A 14,906-nucleotide genomic window follows, 5' to 3' on the forward strand; every position below is an offset into this window, starting at 1 on the left:
CTCCTCCCCCGAACATCACCACCGATCAGCCCACGTTAACCATGCCCGCTTCCCTCCCTCTCATAGCGATGACCCACACCCTACCTTCAAATCCCCCGAATCAAACCCGAGCATCCCAACTCACGCAGCCACCCATTCCTGCCCGAAACCCACCAACTCTGCTGCTCGCCCACTATTCCCATCGATCATCCCCCACTGTACCCCTCTCCCTCCCCAACTCCCTCTCTCTCCACCACCACCACCTTCCACTCCTGCTCCGAGACCAACCTCGCCTCCCAAAGCCATCTACTGTTAAACCCCTCCAAAACAGAAATCATGGTATGTGGCAACCTGGAACTTCTTCCACAACCACCACCCTGGCCATCCACCATGGGCAACTCTCCAACCCCCTCCAACTCAGTGAAGTGAAAAATCTTGGATGCACCCTTGACTCTGACCTAACACTCTCGCGCCAAGTCAACAACGTCTCAAAGTCCTGCCACTACCACCTTAAAACTCTGAGGCGCATCTTTCCATATCTCTCCTTTCCCAACAGACTCTCCGCGGTCCAATCAATCGTTATATCAAGACTGGACTACGCAAACCCCCTATACCTCGGAGTCCACGTGTACCAACTGAATAAACTCCAAAGGGCACAAAACACGGCAGCCAAATTACTTCTTGCGCTTGGCCCAAGAGACCTCATCTCCCCAGCCCTTAAAACACTGCACTTGCTTCCAGTAGCCCGAAGGGTGACTTTCAAAACCTTGTGCATCTCGCATCGAGCACTGCATAAAACTGGACCTCAATATCTTCAAGACAAGCTAAATCCTACAACCCCCCACGCACCTTAAGATCAAGCTCAGCCGGCCTCCTAGTTATTCCGAAGACAAACTCTATCAGGTTAGGCGGATCATCTTTCTCAGCCTTGGCCCCCACGCTATGGAACTCACTCCCACCCCACATCCGCCAGACTGAGGATTTAATGTCTTTCCGCAAACTGCTGAAAACCTGGCTCTTCCCCTAAAACCAACACATACCAAACTAACCCAAACAGACCGACAGCAACTCAATGACACCAATCCATCAAACCACCGGATGCAAGAATCTGACAGCAACCACTAATGTAAACTAGAAGGGCAAACTTAATTAAATTAATAAAGTAGATCAAGCAGTGAAATGGTTAATAAGAATAAATCATACAGGAACAGGAAAGAGATTTAAACTCTCGAAATGGATAGAATGCATGCGGAGCAAACAAAGTGAATGGCGTGGATGAATTACTTAGAACAAATAACTATATAGTTTGAATGAATGTGGGAATCGAATGAATATGAAGACTGATGAGTATATGGAATGGATGAACATGAGTGGATGAGTGTGTAGAGCAGGCTGGGTGTGTAGAATGGACAAGCGTGTAGAGCGGATGAGCGCGTAATACAGGGAAGCGAGTAGAACGCAGTAGTGCATAAAACAGATGAGTGTCCAGAACGGATGAGCGTAAACGGGATAAGTGTGTAGAAAAGACGAGTATGTGAACCTAATGAGTATGTAGTGCACATCATAATGAATAACGCATGAATATGGAAGTGCAGAGAGTGTGTAGACCTAGCGAATGTACAAAGCGGATGAGCGTATAGAGCGAACGAGTGTACAGAGCAGATGAGTGTACAGAGCAGAGGAGTACACAGAACAGAGGAGTGTACTGAGCGGAGAAGTGTACAGAGCGGAGGAGTGTATAGAGCAGATGAGTGTACAGAGCAGAGGAGTGTACAGAGCAGAGGAGTGTATAGAGCGGAGGAGTGTATAAGAGCGGAGGAGTGTATAAGAGCGGATGAACGGATAGAGCGGATGAACGGATAGAGCGGATGAGTGGATAAGAGCAGATGAGTAGATAAGAGCAGGTGAGTGGATAAGAGCGAATGAGTGGATAAGAGCGGATGAATGGATTAGAGCAGATTAGTGGATAAGAGCAGATGAGTGGATAAGAGCGGATTAGAGTGGACGAGTGGATAAGAGTGGATGAGTGAATAGAGCGGATGAGTGGATAGAGCGGATGAGTGGATTGAGCGGATAAGTGGATTGAGCGGATGAGTGGATAGACCTGACAAATGGATAGTATGGATGAGTGGACGGAGTGGATGAGAGGATAGAACGGTTCAGATGATGAGTGGATAGGGCGGATGAGAGGATGAGTAGATAGGGCAGATGAGTGGATGAGTAGATAGGGTGGATGAGTGGATAGAGTGGATGAGCGGATAGAGTGGATGAGTGGATAGAGTGGATGAGAGGATGGAACGGTTGAGATGATGGGTTGATAGGGCGGATGAGTGGATTGAGTGGATGAGAGGATAGAACGGTTGAGAGGATGAGTGGATAGAATGGTCGAGAGGATGAGTGGTGAGGGCGGATGAGAAGATGAGTAGATAGGGCGGATGAGGGGATGAGTAGATAGGGAGGATGAGAGGATGAGTAGATAGGGCGGATGAGAGGATGGATAGAGTGGATGAATGGATAGAGTGTATGAATGGATAGTGTGGGTGAGAGGAGGGAATGGGATGGGTGGATAGGGCGGATGAGTCGATGTGAGGATAGAACGGTTCAGAGGATGAGTGGATAGGGCGGATGAGAGGATGAGTAGATAGGGCGGATGAGAGGATGAGTAGATAGGGCGGATGAGTGGATAGAGCGGATGAGAGGATGAGTAGATAGGGCAGATGAGTGGATATGGATAGAGTGGATGAGGGGATAGAGTATAAGAGTGGATAGAGTGGATGAGAGGATGGAACGGTTGAGAGGATGGGTGGATAGGGCGGATGAGTGGATACAGTGGATTGAGTGGATAGAGTAGATGAGAGGATAGAACTGATGAGAGAATGAGTGGATAGGGTGGATGAGTGGATAGGGCAGCTAAGTGGATGAGTGAATAAGGAGGATGAGTGTTAGAGCAATTTGAGTGGATAAGTGTATAGAGTGGATGAGTGAATGAAGCGTATGAGTAGATGGAGCATATGAGTGGATAAGAATACAGAGTGAATGAGTGTACAGAACAGATGAAGGTATAGAACAGATGAGTGTAGGGGTGAATATATAGGACAGGATAGTGCTATTGAATGCGTGAAAGGCACAAGTGCTTAAAATCAGATGAGTACGGGGAGCAGATGAGTGCTGGGAGCAAAAGAGTGCTGGGGTCAGATAAGTGCGTAGAGAGGATGAGTACGTAGTGGGGATGAGTGCGTAATAGGGATGAATGCGTAGTGGGGATAAGTGCGTAGTGGGGATGAGTGTGTAGTGGGGATGAGTGTGTAGGGGGATGAGTGCATAGGGGGGATGAGTGCATAGTGAGGACAAGTGCGTAGTGGGGACAAGTGCCTAGAAGGGACGTGTATGTAGAAGGGACGAGTATGTAGAAGGGACAAGGGTGTAGAGGGGGCGAGTGCATAGAGGGGGTGAGTGCGTCGTGGGGGTGAGTGCATCGTGGGGGTGAGTGCGTCGTGGGGATGAGTGCGTAGAGGGATGAGTGCATAGAGGGGGTGAGTGCGAAGAGAGGATGAGTGCATAGAAGGGGTGAGTGCATAAAACTAGTGAATGCTTAGAGGGGGAGAGTGTGTAGAGGAGCATGTGACGATTATAGTATGATTTAGAATGCAGATAATGTCTGAAAGGGCATATAACTCATTTTATCTCACCACCACGCTTACTCTCTCCTTACATCACCACTCAACTAGAACACAAAGATACTATGACAACATTCGGTATGACTGTTCTCATACCAACACTCGCCGCTCACTCCACATCATTCTAAGTAATCACTGCTGGTTACACACCCCCCAGCCAGGCGTTCTCCTCAGGCATAACGCAGCCACATCCGAGCTGGATAAATCCTGCCAGAACTAACACATATTCATGACCTCTCCACCGGCACACCTATCGCTAGAAAGCAGCTATCACACGGATCCCGCACGAGCTGCACACACACCTGGTGCACACACGCACCCTTTTTTTGACTATCTCTACTCTCTCTACTGATATGAACTTCGGTTCCCAAGGGCGTTCAACGTACCAGCGCCTTCAGAACATACCAATGGTATATAAGGCGCTATATAAATGCAAAATAACAATAACAATAACAATGAGCAATATTTTTTCCCATTCAGTCTATGAAAAAATGTGGGACCCTCCCTTTAACTTTGCCCCCTTGAAGAAACCTCACCAAACTTGCCAAAACAATTCAGAGTTGGCCATATACTTTTTTGCAAAGTTTGGTGATGATTCGTCCAGAGGGAGCAAAGTTATAAGCCAACCAAAAAGAGGTCTTCCTGTGGATTTAGCAACTTAACCATAACTACATGGCCTCTACCGATATAGCTATCTATTTGAGATGGGGGCCCCCTACATTGAAAAAAACAACTGCACGGAATAGACCCTAACCAAGAATGGATTGCGAGTTAACGCTTCATGCCCAAGTTGTTTTGGATCCGGTCCAAATCTGTTTAGCAGTTTGGGTTGTGCACTTTGGCAAAAATGTGCCTTGTTTGTCTATGGGAAAATAAATGGGAAGTAGGCTGCAACTTTGGTAACATTTTATTTTTGTCTTCTTAATACCTTTTATATTTTTAATGGATCCTTATGTGACTTTGCATTCTGAGGTGGCCTACGAGTCCCCAATCACTTATGGAATTTCGGTCAAATCTGTTACTCGAATCAGAATTTATTAACAATAGAACTTTAAGTGTTCCTATGGGAGACCAACTCTATTTCTGCAGTTAAGGGTGCACTCCGGTTCTGGCTTAAACAATCATAGGGAGACAGAGTTTCCGTTTGACAGTTTCTGTTCCCCAGCACTCATGTTCAATGGACAATGCAACGCTGGGGGTGTTTTGCATCCCCAGCTTTGCATGGCCCACCTGGATTTCAGGCGTAGGAGCTGTACCTCTGAATGTGCATAATGGCATTCCCATTCATCCTTTCATATTCTGACTCCATAGGGGGCCATGGACTGTGAGATGAGATCACTCTGGCTCCTACTGCATGCGCAAGAACCAGGAAGTTCTCTTTGCTTCTTAGTTCCCGTTCGTGTGGTGTGGTGGGCTGGAGGGCTATAGTCCCACCTTTGAGGCTAGTGCGCAACGATGAGCAGAGTTGGAACTACGGCTGATAATAAGAACATGAAGAATGTATTATTTGTATCCGTGTGCATGTGAATGAATGAGTGAGAATATGATGCATGACTGGATGCTGGGTGCGCATATACATGAGCAAGTGTATTGGTTCATGAGTGAATGAGCGAGTGAATGTTGCCTGAATGCTTCTGGTGTGTGCCTGTGTGTTTGTACCAGACAGAGCTGCTGATTTTGGGGAGAGGGCTTGGGGCAAGAGTTGGGTTTTTGGCAGCATCATGGGATGAATATCTGATGAAGCAAGCATGATACGTGTTATTTTGTGGACAGACTGGCCTTTTGGTGCAGGTAGATTAGCTTTCTTCGGCGGGGCATTTTTTATTGGGCATCATAACAGAGCAAGCATACTAAGTGTCATTATGTGGCTAGGCTGGCATTTTGGTGCTGCACATATATGGGCACAGCCAGCGTGAACATGTTTTTATACTGGCATCAATTGTGGGAAAAGGCATCATGAAAATGTATTGGATAATACTCCTGTGCACTGTTGGTGGCTTTAATATATTGGATTATTTCATAAATTACCCTACAAAGCCATTTTCAAATTCTCTGGCTTTTTCCCTAGCTTTTCACTTAATGTATTCTGCTTCTGGCTCCCTTGCTACTGTCAGGTGCTCTGTCACATTTGTTGGAAATATTTACACAACTCCAATTAAAACAATTCACCGTCTTCCACTGCATACACGTACAGTTTGTATCAAAGTTGCACATACTTTCCTGCCGATAGATACATCTTGAATTGTTAATTTCTAAAAATCAGCCAACTCGATCTTTCTAAATAGTTTTTCAATGAACCAATTCCTGATGAGATCTAGGTGCATGCCACACATTAGGAACATCTAAGCAGTACATGCTGAGATATTTGGGCTGAAAGAAATCTTTTTTTTAATATGAAAAGATCCATGTTAAAAGCTGTTTAAAATGTGATCAAAGAAAAACTACTTTTAAATTTGAAACCAATCATGAACAATTCTGAAATTGAGGTGGATTCCTGGAAAGTTTACTGCTAATTTGATTCAGAATTTTCCATGCAAGCCTTCAATTTTTATTTACATAGGTTATTTTCTGAAACTCAATAGTGCTAGCATGATGGCATAATATATGCAATTATGTTCCCACGGTAAATTCGTGATGGTGATTATTGCAGAGGGAGAAAATAAAATACAGGCACTGGTCGAAATTGTTTTACTCTTTTACTCTTAAGTGGCACCTTAGTTTATAGAAATGTTATGTTATGTTAAATTGACCTCTAAAGCACGTGTTCACCTAAAAAGGCATCTTATCCATATGCTATGGCTAGTGAGACATGGAAATGGAATACAGAAGTGGATTTGGGACTTGGCCAAAGCCTATGGCCAGTGGTCCATAGGCTTTTACCCTGATTGGTTCACAGGTGTCAGCGGCCATGGCCAACTGCCATGGCCAGTGGGTATCCCTCTTTCAACCTAATTGATGCAAAGTGGCATGAGCAAAGGCTGAGGCCAACGGGGAATGGCTATGTAATGATAAAGGGAGTAGGGGGTCTCAGTCAAAGGTTGTGGCCAGTAGCCATGGCCAGTGGGCCATGGTATGCTATTATAATTAGTGCAAAGAGGACAGTGGTCCATGTTTATTCACGACTACAGTTGAAGCAAGTTGTAGCATAAGAGAACCCTTATTTTGTCTTGCCTAGCTTTCCAAATGTATTAAAACCCCATTTACAAGAGTTGCGCATTTATCAGATCAACATAGCTCACCAAGATGCAAATGTTTTGGGTGAGTTAGTGTATATATATATATGGCATTTTGTGTCTTTGGACACATACACTTTATTGTAGTGAACAGATGTCACAATCAAAACCACTTGACCAGTTCTCATTTTCACTTCTAGGGATGAGCATCTCCACCCCACCCCTAAACATATGGAGCTGCTGTATCTGCAATAAATCCCCAAAAAGGTAGGAGGGTTTCTTTTGCTTCCCAATTAATCGGCAACCTAATCAAAATATGGGATGTATTCTCTACTAAATAATTTTGGATAAACTTGTCATGTCTCACCTTGGCACATTACTATTCTATTATTCTTTCTACCATCGGGATCCACCATCACATATTGACGAAATATGCTTTATGCCGTGATCTATTCTCTCCTCCAAACTTTGGATCAATGGATGGAATAACAGAGGACTGCAGAATTCAAAGATACGCGGTAGGGGATGTTTCAGGATTTTTCCTTGCCTGGGTTGCAAGAGTTGATACCATGTTCAGGGAGCTGAAAGATAACATATAGGCCATGAACAGGCACAGGAGCAGGGCTGAATTGCTCCTGCATAAGTGTTTTGGACATCAGACAGGGCAGAGTTGACATAATCACGGCTGATGGAGCATTGTAGAAATATTCAATATTGTTGAGAGACAGATGAATACGTCATCCATGGCTTCTGCCCCTCCCCCGGGCCAAAACCGCAGAGGTGAAAAGCACTACAAACTAAGGCAACCGTACCACCCATATCCCAGCAGGTACAACAAGACATGAACATGAACTAAGCTAAAGATGGCAATACAAATAAACTGACATTGAGGCACATATGCATCTACTAGACACAAAGCAAATATGCTTTGAACATGAAGAAAACGCATTAGGTCAAATGTACATATACACATGAAGAATATTTACATTGCAACCATAAAGATGTGAAGAATACTAACACAAGCAATATATTTTCCAAATGCAACTCGAACAACACATTAATGTAGTTTACCAACAAAGAAACACAGCAATATTGGCAGCCACAGTTTCCAAAATGGAAGGCGCATCATGCTTCTAATTAAATGAAAGGCCTCAATGCTTCACGAGAATTCAAAACCCTGAAATAACAAAATTGCAGGTGCATACAGAGCTCAGACAGTAGCTCACGGCTTAAGCCAATGTTACTAAGAAATTAGGGAGGATCCGAGCAGCACAGAAAAGGCACGAGGTAGTGATTCCTAAGACTTCAGAAGAATATTCCCCATTTAATTAAAACTTGCAAGAGAACAACTGAACATTGTGAGCCAGGTGTAAACAAACCATGAATTTAACAATATCCCACAATGAAGGACTCAGGAGTGTCACCAATGATGAGTGGAACCATAACACTCACACTAATGTTAGATAAATATATATATATATATATATATATATATATATTCAGCAGTGAAAAAAACTTTGTTAAAGGGACGTTATGGTTAAGTTGCACTACGAAAAACCTATGAAATTCAGTAAAAAAACGTTGTTAAAGGGACGTTATGGTTCAAAGTAAAACCGAAAAACCCCTGAAATTTGGCAGTTATGGTAAGATAAGCAACCATAACTTGTGCCACCGTGCACTGCTAACTCTAACACCCAGGACATTAAAGATGACATCACAAATGTCATTGATGACATCACTGATGACATCACATGTGCATTTACTTTTCATGAAAACTCTGTACAAGGGATTCTTATAATGCTGACCAAAAACTGTCAAGGTTCATTGGGATAAATAGCATGAGCTAGTTAGTGCATTAAGCAATGCATTGATATAAATAGCGTTCTGTTATGAAGTTCTATACACTATAATAAGCTACACATGCAGAAACATAGGCAGTGTGTGCAGCATACATGATGAAGGTGCAATATTCATAATCGTGTCATGTTGAATAGTGAAATGATAACTGCTTTCTTATTAGAGTTTTGCGTACTGTGAAACATGTAATAAGTAGATAATAAAACCCACTTAATTGTCATGATGCCTGCCCCCGGAAGACCAGACCAGGCCCAGCAGCCCCGGAAGCAGGCATCATGCCACTTGGAGCATGCGCAAAATCCCCAGTTAGGGGCTGTTTGGGTACAGTCCTGGCGCCTATGGCGCCAGGCTCATAAAGATACAGTCAGTCCTGGCGCCATGGGCGCCATGCTCATTATTGGTAACTTACCTGAAGCAGACCATGCTGCATACTCACCTGAGGCAGACCATGCTGCATGAAGACTCAAGCCAAATGAGGCTTAGGAGGGACTATTTTACTGAAGGGACTATTTTGTTACTTGGGTGGGGCTGTGGAAGAATACTTACCTGGATCTTCTTCCAAGGCTATTTAAACCACGCCCGGAAAAGCCACACGTGCTTCGCGTTATTCTGCTTGCTGCAGCGTAACGCTCACGTGTTTTCAGCAGCTCCAGTCTTCAGCCCCGCCCGCTTCAGTCCTGGGACTCCTGAAACAAGAAGACAAAAAGGATAAAGGTTAGAACAGGAGTTTTAACTTTAATCCTTACCTGAATCCTGATCCATTTCGCCACGGAACTGAAAGACAGAAGTCTTTGAAGCATCGCTTCGCATTCCTATGGCGCCGCGCTGAACTCACCTGCTTGGCGGTACTTCAGCATTCCATCATGCTCTCTCCATCTCACGGCCGCCTTCCGACACCTAAGGAGACAAAGACAGCAAGGTGAGCAAGGGGACTCTCTAAGGCCATACAAGCTACCCCCAAGGACTTACCTGATTTACCACGGGAGGTACTCACCTCATTTCGGGTCGGCGCAGTCAACGCTGCTTCATCGCCGTACCTCAGCCCCTAAGGGGAAAATCACAATAGACTTACCTGAATCTTACCGAGTGCCATTTGGAAATCCTCGAGTGGATTAATCGGCAACCTGCAAGGAATCGGACAGAGTGAAGAGCAGACATTTGAACTCTTATGAACAATTGGACTCAATACTGGAACTCACCAATTCCTCTATGCCAGTGAAGTAACTGGTCATCAACGCGCCCCTGCGGTCGACGCAGGATGGAGAGCTCATCCTTCCAAACAATCAGGTGAGACTAAGGAGTGACATCAAGAGTGATCAGTGGGAAGACAACGGGAGAGGGGAAGGTGGGTTGACACTCAATTCCACGGGTGGTTAATTCCTCTTCTCCTTTGCAGAAGAATATTCTTGCGAGCCAGACAAACTAGGCTGAGCGGGCCAGTCCAGTCAGTCATCTTGGCGCTACACGTCACGCTGGTGGAAATAACAGCGGCCCAGTTCCGGTGGACGCCCCCTTGGGAACCAGGTGAGCGTAACAGAACGCGAAGACTACCCACAAATACCCACCTGGGCGTCATGGAGACCTCTGAAACTGATCAGTTGGCCCAATTATTAGGGGAATTAAGGGCCGAAGTGCATTCCGCCCGCCAAGAAACCAATGCCCTCAGGAGGGAACTGTTAGTGTCAAAAGAACGAACTGATGAGTTGGCCAGACAACTATTACAGAGCCAGGCTGGACAAACACCTCTACCAGGACTTGGGGCAAGTCCAGCTCCTGTACCATCGAGTAACCCGGTGCAGATAAATTTACCTGGAGCCTTTCCTTTGGCTCCGCCTGAACGCTTTGCCGGAGACCCAAAAGGGTTTGCAACATTCATGAATCAATGCCGCTTGCACTTTTTATGTAGACCTGGAGCTTTCCCAAACGATCAGGCCAAGGTAGCCTTTGTACTGTCATATCTCAGTGGCAGTACGACAGATTGGTCCATTCCACTAGTTAACCAGGATGACCCGATTCTTCGAGATTTCCAGGGTTTTCGAACAAGCATGGAAAGACAATTCGCCCGACAATCCCGAGGACAAGCTTTGGACAATGAACTTTTATCCCTACGTCAAGGTAACCAGGATCTTTTATCTTACATTGCAACTTTCAATAGGTTAGTAGTGCAAACCGAATGGCCTGAAGCCAAGCGAATCACATTATTCCATCGAGGACTTCAAGGAGAACTCAAAGATGTTTTGGCCCAAATCGTGAACCCACCTCAAGACTGTGCTGAATATATAGATCTAGTGGTCCAGCTCGATCAGAGACTTCAAACCAGGAAGGCTGACCGAACCAAGTTTGAGAACAGGGTGTTGGTTAAAACCCACGTAAGTTCCAAGGGAGTAGATGTCTCAGAACCAATGCAAATCGGGGGGGGGGGTTAAAGGACCCTTAACCAAAAAGGAGAGAGATAGAAGACAGCAACTGCAATTATGTTTATATTGCAGAACTACTGGTCATTTCCTTTGGAACTGCCCTGTAAAACCACCCAAGAAAGTTATAGGAGCAGCAGACGAAAACAATGTGAAATCTGACTCGGGAAACGACCACGCCCGGCAAGCGTAGAGGTCCGCTTGCCGAGCTTAAAGAAGGACACTCTGACCTCGCATTTCACCATACCCATGGTCCTTGTAGATCCAGAGCATCCATCATGCATGCATGCGGTAAAGGCGTACGTAGACAGTGGAGCCATAGGAAATTACTTGGACTGGGAATTGGCTACCAGGATGAATCTATCTCTCACCCGCAAGACCACGGCCGATGTTGTCACCACTGTAGATGGAACGGAAATTGCCTCTGGACCTGTAACTCATTCCACTGCAGAGATGACATTGCTGAGTCAAGATGGGCATTGAGAGGCTATGATGTTTGACTTAATCAAGGCCCCACAGTTTCAGCTGTTACTGGGGATACCTTGGTTGGAAAAACATAATCCCTGTATAGATTGGCGAGAGAAGAGACTAACCTTCCCAGAATGTGCTCACACCTGCTACCCAAGGAAAACTCAAAACTCAGTCCTGGCCCCAGTAATTCCAGTAGCCATGCAATTACCTGTTGAATACCAAGACTTTCAGGATGTCTTCCAAAAGGAACAGGCAAACACCTTACCACCTCACAGATCGTATGATTGTCAAATAGATCTTGTACCTGGAGCACAACCACCTTGCAGCAGAATCTATGCCCTTACGGAACCCGAAAATCTTCATTTGCGCCAGTACCTAGACCAGTACCTTGCTAATGGCTTCATTCCCCCGTCCAAATCCCCTGCATCTTCAGCTTTGTTCTTCGTACCGAAAAAGGAAGGCGACCTTAGAACATGTATAGACTACCGCGCACTGAATCAGATAACCATCAAGAATCGATACCCACTGCCTTTGATCCCAGAACTACTAGACCAGGTGAAGGACGCTTGTATATACACAAAACTAGACCTTCGGGGGGCATATCATCTGGTACGTGTCAAAGAGGGTAACGAATGGAAGACTGCTTTTCGCAGCAAGTACGGACTATTTGAGTACCAGGTGATGCCCTTCGGACTATGCAATGCACCAGCAGCCTTCCAGTTCTTCATGAACGATGTCCTCCGGGAGCTTATCGACGTTTGTGTGGTCGTTTACATCGACGACATCTTAGTATACTCTTTATCAGAATCTGAGCATGTAAAACACGTCCGAGCAGTCCTAGAGAAGTTATGCCAGCATAAATTATATGCTAAACTGGAAAAATGCATCTTCCACACTACAAAAGTGGAATTCCTTGGATTTATTCTGACCCCGAGAGGAATCCGGATGGATACACGAAAAGTGGATGCCATTCTTAATTGGCCTTCGCCAAGTTCAATCAAAGGAGTTCAAAGCATGCTTGGCTTTGCCAATTTCTACCGCAGGTTTATCCCGGACTTCTCGCACATTGTACATCCCATCACAACGCTATTGCGAAAAAACAAACGCTTTGTGTGGACAGAGGAAGCCGAGAACGCCTTCCAAGAGTTAAAAAGCTAAATTCACATCTGCTCCCATATTAAGACACCCGCGCCCCGAGCTTCCCTACATAGTGGAAAGAGATGCATCCAGTTCAGCCATGGGAGCAGTCCTTTCCCAAAAGGATCCCGAAACTAACCAGCTTCACCCAGTGGCATTTTGGTCAAGAAAATGTTCAGCCCCCGAATTAAACTATGCCATAACCGACAAGGAGCTGCTGGCCATCAAGTCCGCCTTCAAGGCTTGGTGGCACTATCTACTGGGTGCCAGACATACCATCACGGTCATCACCGATCACCGCAACTTACAATACCTAAAGACAGCCAAAGCCCAATCTTCGCGCCAACTCCGTTGGGCATTGTTCTTCGCCGAGTTTGATTTTGTAATAACCTATCGACCAGGTTGTAAGAATGGTAAAGCAGACGCCTTGTCCCGGATTGGAATGGGAGAAGCAGAAATAACTTTAGAACCCGTACCCATAATTCCGGAACAGAGAATCCTTGGCCTGACATCCATACAGACACTGGAGAACATTCAAAACAAAATCCACCAACTCTTTGATTCCGTTGCCCTACAGGACTGGGCAAAGAAAGGTCCAGAGTACTCTGTCATCGATGATTTACCTTATTACCAAGGCCAGCTATTTTTACCGCAAAAGGAACTACAGGAACTTGTCATTTCCCATTACCATGACACCTTAATAGAAGGGCATCCGGGTATTGCAAAAACCAAAGCTAAAATTAGGAAGCAATTTTGGTGGCCCACCTGGCGAAAGGATGTCAAGTCATTTGTCATGTCTTGTGGCATTTGCGCACAAAATAAAGGGCAAAAGAAAAAACCTGCTGGATTATTGCAACCATTAGACATACCACCTACCCCTTGGCATACCTTGTCATTAGACTTCATCACAGATGTACCCTCGTACCAAGGTTACAATACATTCTAGTTATTGTAGATCTTTTTTCTGAAATGGCCCACTTCATTCCTTTAAAAGGGATACCTTCAGCTTCAATCCTGGCCAAGGAATTCCTTGACAATGTTGTCCGCCTGCATGGCTTTCCTTCAGTGTTAATTTCAGATCGGGGCAGTCAATTCATTTCACATTTTTGGAGGAAATGCTGCCAACTGGCACAAATTGATGTTAGGCTTTCGACCAGTCACCACCCTCAGACCGACGGTCAAACGGAGAGGACCAACCAGACTCTTGAACAGTACCTCCGTTGTATGCTACATCAGTCTGAGGGAAATTGGAAAGACATTCTGTGGATCGCAGAGTATGCGTACAATAATTCCGTACACTCAGGAACTGGACAAAGTCCTTTTTTTACCAATTATGGGCACCATCCTCGAACCTCGGATTTGGACTCACCCCAGCATTTAGAGATGCCTGCAGTGGACCATCTCCACGCTGTTATTACACAAGCCTTTAAAGAAGCAACCATCCATCTGCAAAAGGCTAAGGAAAAATACAAAAAGGATGCGGATCAGCACAGAAGTGAAGCTCCTCAATACCAAATAGGGGACCAAGTATGGTTAGCCACTAAGCACTTACCACTCAAGGGGGCTCAGACATTTAACCCTATGTATTTGGGACCTTTTTCTGTCAAGGGAATTATTAACACAGTGGCCGTCAAGTTGGACCTACCTGCTCATATGCGAATCCATCCCGTTTTCCATGTATCTCTTTTGAAGCCAGTGCAACCAGGAACAAGGCTAACCACTCCACCTGAACCTATCCTCAGAGTCGGGGAGCCCGAGTTCGAAGTCAAGAATATTTTGGACTCAAAAAGAGTGAGATCAAAACTCTTTTACCTAATTGACTGGAAAGGTTATGGTCCACAGGAAAGGTCTTGGGAACCTAGTGACCACGTGCATGCACCTCGTTTAGTGAAGAGATTCCATCGGGAATTTCCAGACAAACCACGGCCAAGGGGGAGAACGACTTTAGGAGGGGCCTTGAGGGGGAGTGATGTCATGATGCCTGCCCCCGGAAGACCAGACCAGGCCCAGCAGCCCCGGAAGCAGGCATCATGCCACTTGGAGCATGCCCAAAAGCCCCAGTTAGGGGCTGTTTGGGTACAGTCCTGGCACCTATGGCGCCAGGCTCATAAAGATAAAGTCAGTCCTGGCGCCATGGGCGCCAGGCTCATTGTTGATAGCTTACCTGAAGCAGACCATGCTGCATACTCACCTGAGGC

This window comes from Ambystoma mexicanum, chromosome 10 (genome assembly GCF_040938575.1).
Source record: "Ambystoma mexicanum isolate Mex_15411 chromosome 10, UKY_AmexF1_1, whole genome shotgun sequence".
Taxonomy (NCBI): domain Eukaryota; kingdom Metazoa; phylum Chordata; class Amphibia; order Caudata; family Ambystomatidae; genus Ambystoma; species Ambystoma mexicanum.